The sequence below is a fragment of the Bos grunniens genome, chromosome 20 (assembly GCF_055505025.1).
Source record: "Bos grunniens cultivar Pamir isolate PY7600 chromosome 20, Bosgru_T2T1.0, whole genome shotgun sequence".
In the NCBI taxonomy this organism is placed as follows: Eukaryota; Metazoa; Chordata; class Mammalia; order Artiodactyla; family Bovidae; genus Bos; species Bos grunniens.
The window spans coordinates 22,850,452-22,859,200 of NC_141184.1; the positions used below are offsets into that span (position 1 = coordinate 22,850,452).

General features: G+C 38.2%; 1 non-coding gene across 1 annotated transcript; it reads left to right on the forward strand.

The window, feature by feature from the left end:
• The first annotated feature begins 1,555 nt into the window (after window positions 1–1,555).
• LOC147350158 (U11 spliceosomal RNA) lies at window positions 1,556–1,688 on the forward strand. The gene has a single exon (XR_015149316.1). It is a non-coding gene; the product is annotated as a U11 spliceosomal RNA (small nuclear RNA).
• Window positions 1,689–8,749: the final 7,061 nt, after the last annotated feature.

Sequence of the window (8,749 nt, forward strand, 5' to 3'; positions counted from 1 at the left end):
CTGGTTTTCCAAGGACCCCAAAATGTGCTGTGCTCTGCTGTGCTCAGTCGCTTCAGTCATGTTTCTTTGCAACCCTATGGACTGTAACCCCCTAGGCTTCTCTGTCCATGGGATTTTCCAGGTAAGAATACCAGAATGCATTGCTATGCCTTCTTTCAGGAGGTCTTCCAGACCCAGGGATTGAACTAGTGTCTCCTGAGTCTGCACTGCAAGCAGATTCTTTACTGCTGAGCCACGAGGGAAGCTGACCCCAATATACATAACCTTCTAAAAGACTCCCAGAATCTGAAGGCCAGATTCTTGAGTGATACTGATTATCCTCACTCCACCCACTCATAAGGGGCCACCCCAGGACCAGGTCAATGAGAATTAAAGCCAAGGGAGCTGCCACCAAGAATCCCAATGCCATCACCAAGTCTTCAAATGAGGAGGGAGAGTCCAAACCAAAGGCACAAGCCCTATAAGAGAGAAAAATCCCTTCCCCTGCTTACTAGGATTTTTATGACTTGCAGGAAGCTCACCCTTCTATTACAGTTATTATATCAAAGGCTCAAAGCTCAAGGAAGAGATTGGATGCAGCACAACTCTCCTTAGGTTGATAAGGTCCGGAGTATCTTTCACTCTTTTTCAGAGAGCGACCCAGATGAACCAGATTTCATCTCCAATGATGAGGAGGCCCCAGTCAACTCTGAATCCAGAGAATTCTTGTAGAGTTTGTGCTCTTCCCCTTTGTGGGGACTTCCTATGTCATTCTGGAGGCCACGGAGAGAATAGACATGGTGCCTTCTGCTGGAGCTAATAGGTGTGTGACCATCATCACTGGATCCTCGCGCTAGACTTTGCTGATAGATTTCCCTCAAAATGTTCCATCTCATCACGAGATCTCCTCAGCCAGGTATGTGCTCATCCCCGTGGGGCCACCGGAATCGTAGATTCAAATCAAGGTCTCATTTCTTCTCCCACAGTGCAGTCACTGGGCTCTAGACCATGGACACTTGTGGAACTGCCATCTAGCTTACCAAACTTAGAAGCATAGTGACTTATTCAAATAGATGCTCTTCAAGCTTTTAAACCGTAAGTGCCCCCCTCCACAAGTGGATATATTTACCCTAAGCTCTGTTGCTGTTGTTGTTCAGTCGCCCAGTCATGTTTGACTCTTTGCAACCCCATGGACTACAGCAGGCCAGGCCTCTCTCTCCCTCATTATCTCCCGAAGTTTGCCCAAGTTGAAGTTCATTGCATCATTGATGTGTCTAACCATCTTATCCTCAGATGTCCTCTTCTCCCTCTGCCCTCAATCTTTCCCAGCATCAGGGACTTTTCCAATGAGTCAGCTGTTTGCTTCAGATGACCAAAATACTGGAATTTCAACTTCAGCATCAGTCCTTCCAACAAGTACTCAGGGTTGATTTACCTGCTCCAGTATTGCTTAATTTCTGGCCCTGGGGTCTCCACCCCTCAACACACACACTAGTCTTCTCTAAGGACTCCTTTGCTCATGCTTACAGGAAACTCCCACCCCTTTAACATTAAAAAGGACAAAAAAAAAAAAAAAAAAAAGGGCTTCTGTCGTGAGTGGCACACATAGGGCAGCTCGTTTGCTCTACGTGTGGAATCGACATCAAGAGATTTCGGAAGCATAATTTTTGCTAATAGGGCAGCTGGTGATCATTGGTCCTGGCGCCCTCCCCCCCCCAAAAAAAAAGGACATCATTCATGTTCACTTACCAGAGAAATACTCTCTTTACTATTTCAATTTTTCAGTGGTCTCTCCACACACTTGTGGCCCAGTTGAGGAATGGATTATAGAATATGACCCTCCTATGTTAGAGAGCCCAAGGGGAAAAACCCCAGCTAAACTGAGTTCAGAATTACAGAAATTTTACTGGCCTAGATGATAGCCCAGTCCCAGCCATGAAGCTAAAGCCAATTGTGTGTTTTAAATGCAATGACCTATTGTTTAATTAAAAAGTTCATTTTCTATAAACAACACTTGATAGAAATCTCCTCATTATCATTACTACCCTGAGATATAAAGATTCTATTATTTTATCCTTACCAAAAATAAAAGCTTGGGTTAAAGAGCACCAACCTTAGAACTGAGCCAATTGTGTTTCCCAGCTCCACTGTATAAAAAGAGTAGAAACTTGGACAATTTTATTTAATCCTCACTTGTATTTCCTCATACATAAAATGGAGATGATAGTAGTACTTACCTTACAGAGTCATTGTGACACTTAAAGGTATATGTAAGACTTTGAACAAACTCTGGAATATTAGGCACACAAATGTTACTTAAAATTATCCTTATCATCATCATCTCTATCATATTAATCATTGCATGTGTGCTAAGTCGACTCAGTCATGTCAGATTCTTTGTGACCCCATGCACTGTAGCCCACCAGGCTCCTTTGTCCATGGGATTCCCCAGGTAAGAAAACTGGATTGGCTTGTCATTTCTTGCTCCAGGGGATCTTCCTGACTCATGGGCAGGCAGGTTCATTACTATTATCATAAATTATACATAACCTTAATATTCTATGTATAAGAACACACATTAAAGATATTCTTAATCATTGATATTTTAGGTCCTTATGTTTACTACTTAAGAGATGCATCACTATATTTTAAATGATCTGGAGAACAACTCTGGCATTTGTCTTTATTTTTCTTACTTTTCAATAAAATTGAAAAAAATACATCAATGAAAGCATCAAGGCACAAAAATTGTGTTCAGTGTTTTATATTAATAAGCCATTGAGATAAACTTCACAAAGGAATGAAAACCTATTATGATTACCTTTAAATAAATTACTCATTTCAACAAGAATAAACCAGAAACGGAACCTTGCTTATTCTATTCTTATCTCAAAGCTTATAAAAGTGTGCATCAAGTTTGCATTTCCTCCCATCATCTAAATGCTGTCTGCTCAGACTATCGCTTTTGGAAGATGATGTAAAAAAGTTTCGATATATAGCTGGCATAATTGTGCATAGCTGCTGTCAAGAATTCCTAGGCAGAGACTGTCATCTTAAAAGGTTACTGTGACATTTCTAGAATATGCTTTTTCAAATATGAATGAAACATGTTGCCTTTTTGGTTGAGGGTAGAGAAGGCATGGAACCTGACATTTTCCACAGTGCCAAAATTAGAAAACAAAAGATTAGAATGCCAAGATTAATCAATCACTCAACAAGTATTAATGTAATACCTACTTAGGTGTCCAATGCATTGGTTGAAACTAGCATTTTATCACGTTAAAGTGTTTAACCAAATGCAACCTAAAAATTAAGGAGTTGCTTTAATCTAAATTAGAAAGGTCTAGCATAGAGTGTTCCATATGTTGGCACTACTAAAGTGCCTACTCCCTTTTGAAAAACTATTTTCTTTGCTCAGAGTCATTATGAAGGCAGAGATAAATTCTACCTGTAAAAAGGTTTAACTCTTTGAATAAACAAATATGAAAGCTATGTAGTTAAGATGTATACATATATCATCATTATGTTGTACACTTAAGCTAACACCATGTTATATATCAATTGTATCTCAATAAAGATGGGAAAACATAAATAATAATTTCAAATAAATAACTTTGTAGTGCTAAAGCGCTGCTCTTCTAAAAGAAAAGTAGAATGTGCCAGAAGTACAATCAATCACTGTTTCACTGTTTTTCACAACGTTTCATTGACATTGACAAAATCATTTAGTAAAGATTTATTATAAGCTATATTAATAGTGGGGATAATGGAAATAAATGTAAACTGTAACACAGTGGCATAGATTTTACATATTGATTAAAAACTCATTTAAAATCCTCTTGATTGTAAAAGGAGAGAGGCAAAGATCATGGCAAGAGTCTTAGGAAAGCTTCTAAATATTTCACATTGTGTAGGAGGTTTGTTCAGATAAATTTGGGAACGAAGTTGCTGTGCTATTCTTCCTGTGGAGTTGTAAATGTCATGTTCCAAATTCAGGATAGTTCCACAGCTGGAAAAGAACTTTGACAGGTTGTCTACCAAAACTCTTTTATGTTCTTATTAATTCTTTCCTATGAAAATAATTTAATAAAAAAGTCTACTGCACTACTAATTTATGCATATTCTAAAAGAATCCCATGTATAATAGTAGTAGAAAGTAAGGTTAAACCAAGTAATTTATTTGCCTTTTTTTGTTTGTTTTTGCTCTTACTAATTTGAGTTGTGAAATGAGCCTTTTCTCCTCTTTTTTTGCTTAGCTGGTGTCCACATCTGAAAATGACTTAGCTAGTTCAGCATGGAAGTAAATACAATATTTGTAATCTTAAAGAAATAAAAATTATTGTGGAAAGTGGATGAAGAGAGTATAATATGTATAAAAAATGTTTGAGTGGATGAAAAATTATAGAGTTTTGCCAGCTTGTTTTATTTATTTGTTTTGAATTCATATTTGTTTATATTTTTATTTTTGTCTTTAACCATCAGTGTACCTTTAACTCCAAGTATCTTTGTTCATTCACATTAATTCCCTCGGATCATTTTCTTTTTTGTGTGTGAGTTCTTTATTCAAGGTTGTCTCCTGAGTTTGTGCTTGCATGCTCAGCATCTTCAGTCATGTCCCACTCTTTGGGGCCCTATTGTAGCCCATCAGTCCATGGGATTCTCCAGGCAAGAATACTGGAGTGGGTTACCATGCCCTTCTCCAGGGGATCTTCCTGACCCAGGGATTGAATCAGCATATCCTGCATTGCAGGCAGATTCTTTACCGCTGAGCCATGGAGGAAGCATCCGTGCCTAGGTCAATTTACAGGCTATTCTCTTTGCATATCAGTAGCTTGGTATATTTTGGCAGTTTCAACAAGTGAGACATTTAAAAGAAATCAAGAAAATACAAATGGAACTCTATGTTAGTAATCACAGCCAGTAGGAAACAAACAAGAAAAGAATACAAGAAGCAGATCAATTCAAACATTGAACGCCAGTGCCTTTTGGCAAAGAAGCAGAATAGTCTTCCTCAGGGCTCTGGTCTTCTGTTCCCTTTCATTATAATTTTTCTCAAAACTTTCCCTGATCAACTTTCCCTTTACTTGAGTTTTTTGCAGTCTTAATTTCCTGAAAGTCATGTCCCAGACTCCATCCACATCAGAACAGAACCTGAAAAGTTAGTCGGTTTCTTCCTCTAGCACTTAATTTATTTTATGTCAATTCCCACTATTATAGTTTTCAGCACTTTGTAAATATTCCAAACACATTTACCATATAACTTCATTTAAAACATTGTTTTGACTTTCTCAGATTTGTGTGTCCTTCTCTGCTTCTGTCTTTAATTTGATGTGATATGTTATTTTGGTTGATATAATGAATGATATAATTACTTATCTGGCCTCACTCAGATAAGTAATTGGAAAAGACAGAAGTATCTTAAAAGTCTTTTCAGATAATTGTGAAAATTCTTCTTTGCTATAATACTATACAAAAAATCAGTAAGTGGTAATTTCTTGAAGGTTAGCTACAATGTTGAATCTGAAACCATATCAAAAGTAAATATATGACATAAAATTTTCATATTAAAATTGTAAAAAAAAGATGCACCTCTAGTTTCCTAGAACAATTAGCCAAGATCATCATGGCTAATCAACAATTATCCTAAAACAATACTCAAGTACTAAGTACAGTATCAGTCTTGAAGTAAAATGGTTCTTGGTAAATGAACAAAGAGATACCTCCTATAACCTTGAGTAATTTGCTATCTAAAAAGAAGGAGACAGAAATACAATAAGTATAATATGTATACATACACATTTAAAATTTTAATATAATAATGTGTGATAAATAGCACAATATTTATGAATTCTTCCAAGTGTTTATTGAATACCTAAACAGACAGATATATTCTGTTTATTGGACAGCACGATGAACAAAACACAAAATCCATGCTGTCGTGAATTTCACATTCTATTTGAGAGAGACAGAAAATAATCAGAGTAACAAATCAGTCATATAACACATTAAAATGGTGGTAGTGTTAGGGAGACAACCATTGCAGTGTAAGAGCAATGGGTCAGCCTAGGGAAATTCTATAACTCTAAGTAAGGGTCACAAAGAGTCGGACACGACTGAGCGACTTTGGGCTTCACTTATAGCTCAGGGCTTCCCTGATAGCTCAGTTAGTAAAGAATCCACATGCATTGTGGGAGACCTGGGTTCAATCCCTAAATTGGGAAGATCCCCTGGAGAAGGGAAAGGCTACCCACTCCAGTATTCTGGCCTGAAGAATTCCATGGACTGTATAGTCCATAGGATCGCAAAGAGTCCCACATGACTGAGGGACTTTCCATTAAGGAAGGTGGACAGGGCAGACCTGAATTAAGATAGCATCTCATAAAGAACCTGAGGAAAGTCAGGACACAGTGGGGGACAGAAGGAACGGTCACACACATGAAGTCAGAGGGGAACAGCAAAGAGTGAGTGAGTAACTGGGAGCTGGAGTAAATAAGTGGGAGGTGAGGTCAATGGTTCTGGAGAGGACTTTAGGCCATCATAAGGAGCTTGCCTTCTACTCTTGAATAAAACGAAGAAGGAGAGAGTTTAGAACCAGGGAACAATCAAATGGGAAATTCATTTTTTTTAAAATATTTCTTTGATCTCAGTGCTGATGGTGGAGTGTGAGTGGGATAAGGTGACAGGAGAGAGAACAGTTAGGGAAGTTAAGTGCTACTAATAATCAAGAAAGCAGATGTAGATGGTTCAGGTTAGCAATGGAAATGGTGAAAAATGGTGGGATTCTGTGTATGGTTTGAAGATGAAAGTGTCCAACTTCTTGGATGGGGAATTTGCCCAAAAAGGTATAGTCCACAACAACTAAAAAGTCTTGGTGTTGAATGAAGCATTGGAGTGAAGAAGGAAAGACTCAGCTGTCTCCAGCAGCTAAGCAAAATTAACCAGATGCTACTATCTTAACATTATTTTCAACCTACAGGATGTCCAAGCTGGAGTGCCCTCTCTCTAGGCCAGTACTGAACTCTTACAGAGCAATAGGAAGGGCTGACAGCCAGGTGAAAAAGGATACCAAGGGTCTATTTTACCTCAAGCTCAGGAACAGAGAGCATTTGTAGTAGGTCTGGAGGGGCAACATGTGAGTCAGGGAGGTTCCCTTCACTGCCACCAGCAACTGCAGCTTGCCTAGTTCTTCAGAGCCACCCAGTGGTGCCCATCCAGGAGCAAGGCCACTTGGTAGGGAGGTACAGTACAGGGTAAGCCAGTGCCCACAGGGAGGGCTGTAGCTGGTGAAGTCATTATTTATAGATTCCTAGTAGATGTATTGATAAATGAACCTGAATATGTAGACATCCCTAATTCTCAATTCTTAATCTTATTTATTTTAGACCATCCTAAACATCTAATTTACTACTAAACACTAATTTCCTTTTACAGAGAAACTAAAGAGATTTGGGACTATAAATGAATAATGTTTTGTGCCATCCTAAAATGTTCTAAGAAAGCAAGGGTTTTAGAAATTATCACTGGTATTTATGCTCACCAATCTATAAAATGCTAATATAAAAGTTAGTTCTTGGTTGCTAAAGGAAAGTAGGAAGTGTGTTTTCAGTAAAAAAAAAAAAAAAAGGTATGCAAAATACTAAAAAGTCATGCATGATCAGAATTTTCTATAATTGGATTACAATTAGTTAGACAAATTGATTTTGTTAGGAATGACACAGCCATAAAAAAACTGGTTAGAGCCAATTAGGTCCAAGATGGCAGAGCTGACTTTCACTAGACCTTGAGCCTTGGTATTTAGGACTCAGACGGTAAAGCGTCTGTCTAGGATGCGGGAGACCTGGGTTCAATCCCTGGGTTGGGAAGATCCCTTGGAGAAGGAAATGGCAATCCACTCTAGTACTATTGCCTGGAAAATCCCATGGACAGAGGAGCCTGGTAGGCTACAGTCCATGGGGTCGCAAAAGTCGGACACGACTGAGTGACTTCACATTCAAACATCTAATTGTGCTGTGCTTAGTCACTCAGTCATGTCTGACTCTGCAAGCCCATGGACAGAGGAGCCTGGTGGGCTACAGTCCATTGGGATTCTCCAGGCAGGAATACTGGAGTGGGCTGCCATGCCCTCTTCCAGGGGATCTTCCCAACCCAGGAATCAAGCCCATGTCTCCCACATTGCAAGCAGATTCTTCACCATCTGAGCCACCAGGGAAGCCCAAACATCTAATTACTTATGGTTTATACATTTGAGTCTACTGAAAAGTGTCTGGAACTCTTGCAGTTGTGTGACAATATCTACTTATGCAGAGAAAAACTCAGACTAAGAGCATGACTTTATCGTTACATAAATTTTCTTGGATATTTTGTTGAAAATAGAAAAAGGGGAACTGATTAAATTAATCACCATTTCTAATGACCAAAGGTTTGTAAACCATTTTATTTCTGTTATCTGAATATTTAAAACATGAAAAAGGACAACAAAATAATTACTTTTCATCGTGCTTTAAAAAGTTAGTAATAGGTATTTTGTTACAAATTCTGTTTGGGTAACTATTTTACCCCCCCCCCATTTGCATTAGTAGAGGAATTACATGCATATATAAAAATTACATATGATTGTTAATATTACATCTCTAGTATCTAGAATATTCTGATTTTTATAATAAGTGATCAAAATAATAGATGAATGAAGGAATAGGTGCATAGTTGTCTCATAAAATCAGCATGTCACTGAGAGACATTTTTCCCCACTGCCCATATAAAAGAAATTGTG